At 38.1% G+C, this 14264-nt stretch overlaps 1 pseudogene; it reads left to right on the top strand.

Moving 5' to 3' along the window:
* The first annotated feature begins 325 nt into the window (after nucleotides 1–325).
* Nucleotides 326–4292, top strand: LOC133795513 (uncharacterized; annotated as a pseudogene).
* The last annotated feature ends 9972 nt before the right edge of the window (nucleotides 4293–14264 follow it).

Raw genomic sequence — 14264 nt, forward strand, 5'->3', positions numbered from 1 at the left:
TTTTCAGGTAAAATCAATGAAAAAGGCTAATATAGTATGGTACTGCAGCAAGTCTTTCTAACTTATACTCTTCTCTTTTCTTTTTTAAACAGTGTGATAAGGACAAAAACTCTTCTCTTTTCATTTTTTAACAGTGTGATTAGGACAAAAGCGAGAACAAAGGTAGCTATGGGGGAAGTTTGATTATGAAGCTTTGCCACTCAAAAGCGCAATTGAGTTATTTGATGCCAACTTCTTCAATAGTAAAAAGGTCACAACTTCTATGAAAAAAATATTAACAAACTGGGTTTCAATGGTCATGTACTTGTACTTCTCTTCTCTATAGATGGTGGAGATTATTAAGGGTGCAAAAGAGCTCAACGTCCGAACAGTTAGAGCAAATAGAAAGCTAGTTGGTTCTGTTAATGGAGAGCTGCATAACCAATCTCCTTTGGCCTTCATCCCTGAGTGGGTAACTGAAGAAGCAAACAACACAAAAGAGATATTGCCTTTTAGGTTGGCACAGAAATACCAAACAACGAAGATGGTATTGCCTTCATGAGTGTAAGAAAGACTCTGATATTTTTCATATTTATATGTATGCTGCTATGATAAGATTCTGTCTAAGATGTATTGACATGTGTATAAATAAACCCTTTGGTGATTTTCAGATTCTTGAACTAGAGGAGCTGATTAAGACAAAGCAAATTACATCTGAGGAGCTTACTCAAATTTGTCTCAAAAAAGACTGAAAAGGTAATGAAAAGCTCCTATTATGTCCTAAATCAAGGTCCTCCTTTTTTGACTGATGTATTGTCTAGGTATAATCCTGTCCTTGAGGCTGTTATCTCTTACACTGAGACTTGGCATACAAGCAAGCAAAAGAAGCTGATGAATTGCTTTCTAGAGGATTGTACTTAAGTAGGCCTCTTTTTCCACTCATTCATTAAGTAAAGATTTACTTTTTGTTTATATCTCTGAAAAGTTCATTCTAGCTCTCAATTGCTTTAATAGGAAGTTCTTTATTACAATGCTTGAATTAGGTCCTCTCAATGGGATTCCTTATGGGCTGAAGGATATAATTTCAGAGCCCCAGTACAAAACAAGCTCAAAAAGTTTCAAAGATCAAGTCCTTGACATTGAAGCCTGGGTTTACAAAAGGTAACAAATATGTTTTGACTATGTGAATGGAGGATGTAGTTTGGTGGGGAAGTTCTTGTTGCCAAGCTTGTGTCTGGATCACTGGCATATGATGATATATATTTGGTTTGGTGGTAGGACAAGGAACCCTTGGAATATTGAAGAGGTTTCTACAGGTTCATCAGCTGGCCCATAAGCCTGCATCTCAGCTGGTATTGCTTTTGAGATTTTTCACCAATTTTTCTAATCAACATTTCAATTGTTTTGTCCAGTTTACAAGTGACTCACTAAAATTTGATGTGAAGAGACACCATAACATTCCTTCCTTGAGAACAATGTTAGACATCACACTAGTGACTTTGTATGAGTGACTGAAAATTCACAACTTGACAAAGTCGTTCCCTAAAATGGTTCTTTCATATTTTGTTTTGACAGGGTTGATTCCATTTGCTGTTGGATCAGAAACAGTTGGCTCGATGACCTTGCCTGCTTCGCGATGTGGCACGATGGCATTGCGTCTTACTTTTGGCCTTGTTGGTAGAACTGGTATTATGAGCATATCAGAAAGCTTGGTAGCACCCAATTCCTTTTTCTTTTTTTGGCAAGGAGTGTATTGTAATGCCCCGGATTCCCTATTATGGTTAATGGCTGGATTAGTAGGCCGGGAGGGCCATAACTGTTTAATTATGTCATTAAATGTGTTTATGCATGTTTATGAGAATTATATTATTATATGATGTTAAATGCATGCATGTGAGTCCACATTTGTTTACAGGGGTATTATGGTAATTTGGCCCGTTGAGGGTATAATTGTATATTTGTATGTGTGATAATGATATATTGTGAGACCACATTATAATGTGGATTGGTTCGAGAATTTCGACATGAGACGATCGTTAAATGTGATTATCGGTTTGGTCATAACAGGTTTGAGCTCGGGGCTCGGGGTGAGTCTCGGGGTGATATTAAAGGTTATAGTGTTACCGGGGATTTTAGGGTAACGGGTTATGAAACATTGGAGTTTGAGGATATTGAGATTAGCGGGAAATGGGAAGCGTTAATTATAATTAACGGGTTTAGCGGAATGTACCAATTTTGCCCTTAGGGAGGCTTTGGAAGCTTAAGATGACATAAGGGGTATTTTGGTCTTTTTAGGGGAGGATATATATGACTAAGTGACTTGAAGGCTGTAGAATAAAACAGAGTAAATCAGAGGTGATTTCTTTCCCTTCCCGTACCTTCTTTTCCTTCATCTTCCTTGTGAAATTTTGTGGGCTTGTTGAGGATTTGAGCTTGGAAGCCAAGCCTTGGTACCTTGGGAGAGTGTTTCATTGTTGAAGATCACCATAACCTGAGCTTAAGGTAAGCTTTTAGCCACTGGTTTTTACATATACTCTGTTTTCGTTTTAGTTCTTAGATCATGAGTTTTGGTTGTGGAAAGTGTGAATCAAAGAGGGTTTTGATGTTAGTTTGATTGGGGTTTGATGTGAGTGAGCTTAGGGTGTTATTGGGGGTTTAACTACATGTTTGAAGGTGGTTCTATGTGGGTTTGAGGGGCAGGTTTGAGAGGAAGGAGCTCAGGGAGAAAACTGGTTCGAGTTTGGGTGTTCTTGCTTCCTGGGCTGGGTGCCGCGGCACGGCTTTAGCGTGCCGCGGCCCATGAGCATCTGGCAGAAGGGGGGGGCTTTCTGTTTGGGGCGTGCCGCGGCACGGCTTTTGGGGGCCGCGGCCCATAGGGCCAAAATTGCTAAAAGGTGGTTTTTAGCTTAGGGATTCAAACCATAGGCCTCGGGGTTGGACCTAGTACCCGGCTGGGTAGTATTTGAGGTCTCGGGGGCTGGGATTTGGTTTGGGAAACCCCGGTTATCATTTTTATTGATGAATCCTATATTTTGGTTATGACCAGGTGACCGTCGAGGAATTTAAAGGTTGATCGTTCTCAGGGGTCGTTCATATAATTATTCTCACTCGAACCAGAGGTAAGAAAGCGGTGTTTGAATACAGTTGCACCCTGTATAGGTATATGGCATGTATGGTCTGATATTTGAGGCATGCTAGTTGATATTATGTGGACATGGATTGCATATTAAATGCTGTTGAACATTGTTTACCTGTTGAGACACTGACTAGTCAGGGACCGACTCTAAAGTCGAGAATCATGCATTGAATGACTCTATAGCATTAATGCCAGACCGACCCTAAGGTCGAGAAACTTATAAGCGCTTGCCTGGTCTACGACCAGATGATTATAGCCAAGGTATATGACCCCGGTGACTGTCTGTCACAAGGCTAAGGGACGTTGTCCATAGTTTCAACTCTAGAGTCCTGAGGAAGGTTATGTTGGTGACCAATCACCATGCACCTGTCCTGATCAAGCTTATGAAAGAAATCACCTATTAGTTAAGCCCTGGTGACCCTATCGTCACATGGCTAGAGGGAGCGATGCTCATTACTGTGACTTTTGGCTATTGTCACCTATCTGTGGGACTGATAGTCCTGAGTGGTTATTATGAATGTTGTTGATATTACAACATGTCTTATTATGTTTTCTTGCTGGGCCTCGGCTCATGGGTGCTATGTGGTGCAGGTAAAGGGAAGGAAAAGCTTGGCCAACCCTGAGTGGAGAGCTTGGGCGATGTAATATACATACAGGGCCGCTTGACCGCCACGGTCAAGGAGTTCTCAGAGGGACTAGGGGTTTACCCTATTTTTGCCGCTTAGGCCGGCGGAGATTGTATATATGGAACTGTAGCAACTCTTTTGTAACTTGAACTACTTGTAAACATTTTAAAAGGCTCATGAGCAGTTTATTTACTTAATGAAAAGTGCCCTTTCCTTTTTACTGGTTTTACACCTTAACCTGTTAATGACACTTAGATCACGTTTTTAGCCAAAGGACTCGGGTAGCGGGTCAAATTTCTGGTTCATCGTTCTCCGTAACTGTTCTGGGGTAGCCAGGGCGTTACATGTATGGACACATGTTCACATTTCGTCTGTTTAAACAGGATACGCTTGGCCCTTTCTGTAGAAGTGCAACAGATTGTGCTATTATTCTAGATTCTATCATGGGAAAAGATCTAGATGATCTCTCCTCGAGGGACATTTCTCTTGATAATCCATTTTTGGTTGACATCAAAAAACTGATTGTTGGATATCTTGATATTAGACTATAGTGTCCTACATGGAATAAGTGTAAGAATATTGAACCATTAACTATGTTGATATGGAAGTAGTGTATGCAGATCCAAACTAAGATGTTTTAGGATATGGTCAGGCTGTTCGAGTTCTTGCATCAAAAGTTGTTAACATATCATCCCAACTGAATGGGAGAGAGTTTGTATGGGAAATCTTGTTGGTATGCTTGTGATTGTTGTTCAAATAGGATTAACTTTAACGGTTTCATTTTATTTGAAAAAAAAAACATTGCAAACGTGTACGTATTTTTTTAGATTAACGTACTTAAATATTATTATTTTAGTTAAAGAGATTAACATCTATTAACTAATTACAAAAAATCATGAACTTGATATTTTAATTTGGAATTTCAAACTTTAACGATTTTATTTAAAATGTTGAAAAATTGATCCCTTTAAATGTGTCCTATTTTCTAGGCTTTGATTTTTTTTTTAATTTGAAAAAAACATCAGTTAATATAGTCACAAAAATAGCAACCAGAAAATAATATCTAATTTAATAGTATTCTTATATAAGAGTTACGAATAAGAGTTACATATGAATTATAGAACTTCTCTCCAAAACATTATATATTCTCTCCACACAAAATTGTAGATCGAGTTCAACCAGAAAAAATAATCCAGGTAAATCATTTTTTTATCCACACAAAATTAAGTGTCAAATTCTTATTTATGTACATAAATCATAGATTTACTAACCATTTTGCCATCTAATCAGGTGGTCAATCTACACAATTTCCAAGGTAAATCGACACACAAAAATAATTCAACTTCAACAAAACATAAGGTAGCATCTTATACATATTCATTTATGATTTACTATATCCATCTTATAGACACAAAATTAAGTCTCAAATTCTTTATAATCATACATCATTAATTTACTAACCATTTATTCTCAAATAATGATGTTTCAAAGTTTTTATAAACATTCAGCATAGATTTACTAACTATTTTTTTTTTTAAAATCAGGTTGTCAATCTACACAAAATTCCAAGGTAAATAGACACACAAAAGTAATTCAAGTTCAATAAAACAAAACACAAGGTAACATCTTATACAAATTCAGTTATAATTTACTCTATTAATCCTATACAAATCCAGTTATTAATTACTATATTATATTATATTATGCTATGTGAGTAAAAATATTTTAGATGTTTTATTTATAGAATTTATTAATTATTTTTATTAAATTTATATTAATGTCATATAAATTTTGAAATAGATATCCTATTTTAATTAAATAATTTATTTATTTTTGTTTAAGTAATATTTTTAGTTTTTGAATTTGGGAGTAACAACAAGAGATTATATATTATATGTTTAATGTAATATTAAATATTATATGTGGATTTTAAATTTGAGTTTCTTGCTAGTTTTTTTAAAAAAAATAATAATTTGTTGCTAATTCACAATAAATTATATTATATGTTTAATATGATATTATTCTTGTTGACGCGGTTTTTTGTCAACATTGTATTACGAAACTTAGCTGGAATGAAGTGCTTAAGGATAAACCGTAAGAATAATAATCACTCTTAAAGATAATTAAAGATGATATAGTAAGAACACTCGTTCCTTTTTGCGTGATTCGGAGATTAAAATCTACCTAGTCCACGAGTCGATATTATTATTGTATGTCTCTCTATATTTTGACAGAGTCTTTTCCTTACACAGAGAAAACTCAATCCCTTTTCTATCAAAGGCCTTGGTATTTATAGGAGAATGATCCCTGGGTAGGTGTTGGGGGTCATCCCGTGATCACTTGATCCCTCACATCATTTCTGTGACACTGATGATTAATATTTATGTAACGCCCCAACTCCAGGGACCGCTACAGTGCACATTGAAAATAGTGCCTAAACTCGCTAATCGGGTCATTTGGCTATAAACATGTAACTAAGTATGATTAGCGGTTTAGGGATTAAAAATTTTGGTTAAGATATAACATTTCATTAGAACATTTACTATATACATTGGGATCCCAAAAATATAATTTAAAGGTCTATTATAAGAAAATCTTTACAACAGGCCGATCTAAGCTGCAAAACAGGGCTTAACCCTAGTTCCTCTTTTAAACATCGGCCATGTATTGGTCGAGCAGCTGCATATGTACACGTCATCACTTAAGCTCTCCAACTCAAGGATGGTCCAGCTTTCTTTTGCCTTTACATGCACCACAAAGCACTCGTGACCTGAATCCCAGCAAGAAAACATGAATATGCTCATGAAAATAATATCAGATGATGTCATTACATCACACAGAGCTTATAGCTCTAAAAAGATGAGTGACTGATGATTAAGCCACTAGCCATCAAGTTTCAGGTGACTAATGAGTCACAGTCTGGATAGGTGACTGATGAGTCACGCTCTGGTTAGGTAACTAATGAGCCACACTCGGGATAGGTGACTAATGAGTCACACTCGGGATAGGTGACTAATGAGCCACGCTCTGATTAGATGACTAATGAATCACACTCTGGATAGGTGACTAATGAGCCACGCTCTGATTAGGTGACTAATGAGCCACACTCAGGATAGGTGACTAATGAGTCACGCTCTGGAGGTCTCATACCCTCCTAGCCATGTGACATGTGGGTCACCTTAGCCTTTCCGGCTCTGGCTCTAAATTTCTAGCCTTTGGCTAGACAAGCGCTTTTAATATTCATCGAACTTGAGGTTGGTCCGGCATTAATGCTCATTTGAGTCATTCAATGTAGATATCGATTAGATCTAATCTTTGTTGGCTTGCGTTGAACACGCTAAAGTCGTCTTGACTTATGAGTCAGCACCGTGTGACTAGTGCCCAGTACCACTGCCGAACCTGACTAATGAGTCACAGCTTCACAGTTGATACTAACACACCTTTGCCAATTCTGACTAATGAGTCAGTACCATGCACAAGTAAGCATTGCCACCAAACACATGTCATATGTCGAATATTCAAACGTAGGGCATTCAGCATGCTTACTTAATAGTTGCTAGCATAATTATGATCATGCACAAACACAGAGACTCAAGTTCTGATCAATCTCAAAATCATCATTCATGGCATGCCCTAATCACATGTTTCTCGTGCATTACATGCATCACACTTAATTATCCAGTATGCCTCAAAAATAATCATATGCAAATGAGCAAGATTGCTAAGCATTCATTATGCTATCAGTGTTTACATTTAAACATCCAACATGCATCATAAATAGCCATGCATGTCACACTTGGGCTGCAGTTTTCTTACCTTCGGTCCAAGCACAGGTTACCAATAAACGAGCCACAAGTACGACCCTGATTCCAAGTCTCTAGTGATAACCTAGTCACAACCATAATATAAAACCTCATCAAAATGAGTAAATAAATACTTCCAAACCCAACCCAAGTCTCCGAGACATCAAATCCCACTCTACTAAGTAGTAGGATCGATCTCAGGCCCTTAGAGCTAAGTTTCCATCACAAAAACACACTTTTGGGAAACTTTTCCCTTAAGGGCCGCGGCCCTCCAAGGACCATGCTGCGGCTCGCCCCCCTGGCAGAGCCTCCTCCACCTTCATCAAGCTAGGGTCGCGACCCAACTTCGCACCAGCCACTTTTCTTCGTTTTTCCACTTTTAAAACCTTCCAAAAACCTATCCAAACCCCAAAATCAAAGTTCCCAAACATCCCCATGATCCAAAACCCATAAAACCCAAGTCTCAAATCAGTTAAAAACTCATTAAAACACAAAATCCAATTCAAGCTTAAAAACTTTAAAAAAACTTAAAACTTGAATTACCTCCAATTGAGTTGTTTCCAACTAAATCTTCCAGTTAATAAGCTTCTAATCTTTCCTAGGATTGCTATGTCTCGATCCTCGCTTGAATCCGAGTCCTAAAACTCAAGATACCTTCGAAAACGCGATCGGGAGACGAAAAGGAAACCTTTAGGGAGAGAGAACGTACAGAACGTTCTTTTTATTTCTTAAAAGGTTACTTCAAGCTTAAGTAGCTTCCAATAAAACCTAGTGCTCGGGGTCCCGAAAACACCCCCGGGGATATTATAGTCAAAACTTCTAGAATTTCTCCCTGATCTTAGTAACTCCTAATTTATCACCAAATATTAACTCCCATTACCCAATAACCCGATAATGCTCTAAATACCCATTGACTCACTCCGAGTCAAGCTTAAATCTCGTTGTGACTTTTCCATTAGCTTACCTCCTAGGATCGTCTTGTGTTGAGTAACCCTGACATAACCAAATAATAACAAAGCACCACGCCCATTTCACATATATGCCAAAAATGCCCGAAATGGCCAAAATATGAAAATCACCCAATTAATCACGAATGGGTTCACATGCATATTTAATACACCTAAATATGCATATTATCATTAAATAACACAATAAAGCAATTATGGCCCTCCCGGCCTCCTAATCAAGGTTCTAAACCTTATTAGGAAATTTGGGGCATTACAATTTACATTTTATATTGAAGTGTGGTCTAACCATTAGGTAAAATGGATCATGGATCGCATGGTCTAAATCAGGCGTGTGATGTCTAATCATGCACGTTTATATTGTGTATCCAGGAATTCGGGAGTAAACAGACACATGGTGTCTGTTTATGCACGTTTATATTGCGTGGTCAACTTTATAAAGATCCTGGGGTACGTCAGACCTCTGGCGTACCACATGCTAGCGTAACGTCAGCTCGTGCCTTTTGATGCTATACTCCACAAATGGTTCCAGGCAGTATGTTGCTAATAACTCATCAGCTCGAGCTATTTGTCTAGGGAATCGTGCTAAATTCCCCCGGATGACAAGTGAACACGTGGAACATCGATCATAGCCTCTTGCTAGCCAGCTGTATCCGAGCTGCCTAAAAAGATACGTGCTGATTTTTCAGGGCGTACACTTGCCCCCCAAGTCCCTGCTCGTGTTCTATGACGTCACTTCTGCCTTTCACGGTAGGGACTTTTAAACTTCCATTGCAATTATTCAGGCCCTGCCCATCATTTAAGTACTAGACATGTGGAACGCCGTGATCAGGTTTCGAGGATTATATTAAATGGCCTGGCCACCTTTTTGCTGCTGTTTCATCTTTCAAATCATGACCCTCGTATCTCACATTAGCTTGATCAGATGGTCCTCGTTTCCTTATGTCTTTTACGTATAAATAGGGCTGGCAATTTTCAGCACTCTATCACCTTTCATTCGAAATTTTTCTTCATTTTCTCTCCTCCGTGTTTCAAAAACTCTTCTTCTTCTTTTGATTAAAATCCCAGAAATCCCCATAATCTCGCCACAAAAAACCCTCGGAAGCCCAATCATCAAGGATTTCTCCAGGACTCCTCCATCTATGCTGCTTGCAACTTTCGCGTGGAGAACGTACTGTAAGTTTCTTGTTTTTCGTGTGTTTCAATTTTCTTCTTTGTTCTTTGTCACGTGAATCTGCATTTCATAGCCACCAACAGTAGGTTGTTCCTGAATAAATTTGGTGCATAGGTTTCGATTTTAGGCGTATTGAGTAGATCCTAAAACATGTCTAGGATTGCGATGTCATAACTAGGTGATTTCTGGGTAAATTTAGGAAATACCCATTTGGGATATGGAAGACGAGAGGATTTTAGGGTATAAAACCGGGTAGCTTAGGGGTCATGTTTCTTAGGCGGTTTTTCTTTAAAACCCTTTCCCCAAGGCAAGTAATGGCCAGACTCTGCTGACACACAGAGCCCTGAATATCAGGGGTCTGTTAGAAAACCTATGCGCGTAGCACAGGCAACGCGCGGCATCACACGGGCTGATATTGCATCAGCTTGTGTGTTTGGACCCCTGGCCTTTGTTATTTCTCCTGTTCAAAAAATTTTACGTCGTCTGTAACGTCCTGGCTACCCCAGAACAGTTACGGTGAACGGTGGACCGGAAATTTGACTCGTTACCTGAGTCCTTTGGTCAAAAACGTGCTCTAAGTGTAATTAACAGGTTAAGGTATAAAACCAATAAAAAGGAAATGGAGATTTTATTACAAACTGCTCTGCAGAGCTAAACAAAACATTTACAAGTGGTTCTCAGTACAAAATGGTCACTATAGTTGTAAAGTTACAGTTCCGTCGACCTAAGCGGCAAAAATAGGGTAAACCCCCTAGTTCCTCCGAGAACTCCTTGGCCGTGGTGGTCAAGCGGCCACATGTGTACACATCACCACTTCAGCTCTCCACTCAAGGCTAGGTGGGCTTTTCTTTCCCTTTACCTGCACCACATAGCACCCATGAGCCAAAGCCCAGCAAGAAAACATAACACTTTCCATAAACATTATCAAATGATTATCATTATAATCACACTGAATCATAAAGTTTCAAACAAGCAAATGAACATCACATGATTTTAGCGGGAGAGTGGCTGTTAGGTAAGCCACTAGCCTCCAAGCTCTGTTTTCTAGCGGGAGAGTGGCTGCTAGGTAAGCCACTAACCACCAGGCTCTGTTTTTAGCGGGAGAGTGGCTGCTAGGTAAGCCACTAGCCTCCAGGCTCTGTTTTTCATTCATCGACCCTCAGGGTCGGTCAGGCATTAATGCTCCTTGAGTCATTCAATGCTAGTAGTCGATTAGATCTAATCTCTGTTGGCTTGCATGATTCACGCTAAGGCTGTTCTGACAAATAAATCAGCGCTACTTGACCTGTGTCCAGTATCACTACCGAACCTGACAAATAAGTCACAGCTTCACAGCTGATACTAACACTTTTGTCGATTCTGTATTCAATCCATGTCCATATTTATACAATCAACATGCCTCACAAATATCCATGCATGTCACACTTTGGGTGCAGTTTTCTTACATTTGTTTCGAGCTAGAATGAGCAAAAGAACAACCTTTGAGAACGGTTTAGCTTTTAGTCCTTTAGCGCTTACCTAATCACAACACATATAGGATACCATCAATAATCAAGATAATCAAGGGTTCTCAAACCATTATATAGCCTCCAAGAGATCAATCCAAACTAATCCAAGTAGTAAGGACACTCCCGAGGCCTAAAACTAGGTTCCCGGGGTCAAAACGAGCAAATGGGGCGAAAACAGGGCAAGGGCTGCGGCCCTAGCACCTTGGGCCGCGGCCCCCAGGGTTCTCTGAGGCTAGGGCTGCGGCCTAGGCCGCGGCGCCCAACAAGGCCAATTTCCTGACACCTGCTTCTTCGAACTAGGGCCGCGGCGCTCAAGAACAGGGCCGCGGCCCCCAACCCTGGGCCATTCCCAACCATGTTTCTAGCACTCCAAAGCCTCCAAAATCATACCTAAACATTTCCCCAATCATCAAAACAAAGTTCCCAAGCTTCCCCATGCATCAAAACCCTCAAAACCCAAGGTTTAAACGAATCAAAAACTCAACAATTCACAAAATCAATTCAAAGCTTAGAAACTCGGAAAAACTCAAAACTTAAACTTCGATTACCTTCAATTGGGTTGTTTTCCGTCAAATCCTTCGGTCAAGAAGCATCTAATCTTCCCTAGGATCGCTATGCCTCGATCCTCACTCGATTCCGACTCCTAGAACTCAAGATTTTGTCAAATATGCTCCGGGTGGCGAAAACGAACTAACAAAGGGAAACAAGAGGTTTTCTATCGTATGTTCTATCTGATAAGCCACTTCAACCTTAAGTAACCTCAAATAAAACCTAATGCTCGGGGTCCCGAAAACACCCCCGAGGACATTATAGTCAAAACCTCCAAAATTTCACCCTAATCTCAGATATTCCCAATCTATCATCAAATGAACATTTCTATTACCCCAAAATTGACCCCGTTATGGTAAAACCGCTAATCCACTAAAAATAACCATCTCATGCCAATTAGCTCGAATATATCTCCATAACAATGGAATCTCATTCACAAATCATATCATGCACCCAAATACACAAATTACCCTCAACGGGCCAAATTATCATCACACCCCTGTAATTGTAAATATGGACTCTTATGCATGCATTTCACATCATATCATAATATAATCAACATATACATGCATTTAATCAATTAATAACATAATTAAGCAAGTATGGCCGTCCCGGCCTACTACTCATGCCGTTAAACACATCGGAGAATTCGGGGCATTACATCATCCACTAAAAACTTCGTCGTTCTTATTCGATAGGCGAGCTGATGGCACCCAAGAAAGGCACATCCAAGAAAAACGTAGCTGGCTCGTCGTCCCAGCAATCTCGCAAGGGAAAGGAGGTCGTCCCTGATTCCCCCTTACCTGAGTTTGGCCCCGTGGTGGAGAAGGAGGTTGCGGTCGCTCCTGACGCCTTTTTCGAGGCCGAAAATATTGTCTCCAAGATAACGACCCAAGGGAAGGTCAACAAGATCCTGCTGTCCCATAACATCGAGGCTGGGACGGGGGCTCTCATCGCCTGACCTCCCTATTGTTAAGAGTGTGTCCTAAAAGCATGTAAAGACATTTGTTTTTTCTGTGAATAAATAAATACGATGAGTTTATTATTATTGTTATATTTAGATTGTTAAATTATTGTTTGAATAATTTTGTAAATATCAGAAAAATTCCATATTCATTATTGAGGATGTGATCTTATATTAGTACGAGAGAATTAAGATCACATGAATGAATAAAAGTAGTCAACAACAACAAATTAAAGTTATGGAATTCTTTAATTGGAGTTGTAAGTACGGTTTACTGAGTATCATTATAATACAAATAATCTAGATTCGGATTATTGATGTGGTAAGACATCTCGGTAAAGGTGCTTTATATAATATGATTATATATGACAAAGACCGATGTGAATTAAAGTCTTTATCCAAAAACCATTTAACAATAAAGTCTTGTAATTCATATCATAACTGATGATCATTTATAGATCAACCTGAATCCTGAGTGTGCATGAACTCCTGTTCATGTTTATTAAATCTTTTGATTCATTCGTTAAGGTCTCTTCAAAGAATGAGGCTAATGACTTTTGTTTTGGAGATTTAATATCATGGATGGCTGGGAACATGTATCAACAATACGGAATCTAATCTTTCCTAACGGATCGTATATTAGTTCCCTTAAGGGTTAATTCTGGAACTGAGTGATTTTGAGCTCAAATCTATAATTAGATTATAGATTAATTATTCACTAGTGAATTAATGGTACTTAAGGAATAAGAAGTAAATTAGAAAGGTTAAATGGTAATTCTTTCATTCTAATTTATGAACTAATTAATTAGAGGGTTTAACTATTGTAAGATGGTTATATCAATGGACGACTTAAGAAAAAGATTTCTGTAAAAGTATATCTATAACATAAAGAGTGCAATTCTGAATTTATAGTGGAGTAATATCAGAATTAATAAATTAACTATTATAATTAAAGAGTTTAATTATTTAGTTTCAATTTATTGGAGCTTAATGTTATAGGTCCATGGTCCCCGAAATGGCTCAAATAATCACTGTCAAAGGCAAATACAAAAATGGGCAAAAAGGACTTATGTGATAAGTAAAATATTTTTCTATGTATCAAACATAATTATTGATTAATTATGTGTAATTAATTAATTAATTATTTGATTTAACAAAAATATAATTAATTTTGAATTAATTTATTTTTTGGGATTTTTTGGTATTTAAATAATAATAAAATTGGGAAAAATCACATGCTTGCACATGCATGTGGTACACGTGTCGCACAATGCACATGCACTGTGCTACACGCATAAGAGAGAGACTTGGTCTCTTGATTCCACAATTTTAGTTATTTAAATATTAAATAAATAATGAGATATTTTGATTTGATTTAAATATTATTATTTAAACAAAAATCTGATAACTGATCAGTTATTTTGAATTTGTTTAAAATAACAAATATTTTAATATATTGGATATTATTAAATATTGGATATCAGTTTTCACAGAACGTAAGTTTTCAGGGATAGAAAAATATCTAGGATTCTCTCAGAGAAAAGAGAACAGTGACAAAAA

This window comes from Humulus lupulus, chromosome 8, assembly GCF_963169125.1.
Source record: "Humulus lupulus chromosome 8, drHumLupu1.1, whole genome shotgun sequence".
Taxonomy (NCBI): Eukaryota; Viridiplantae; Streptophyta; class Magnoliopsida; order Rosales; family Cannabaceae; genus Humulus; species Humulus lupulus.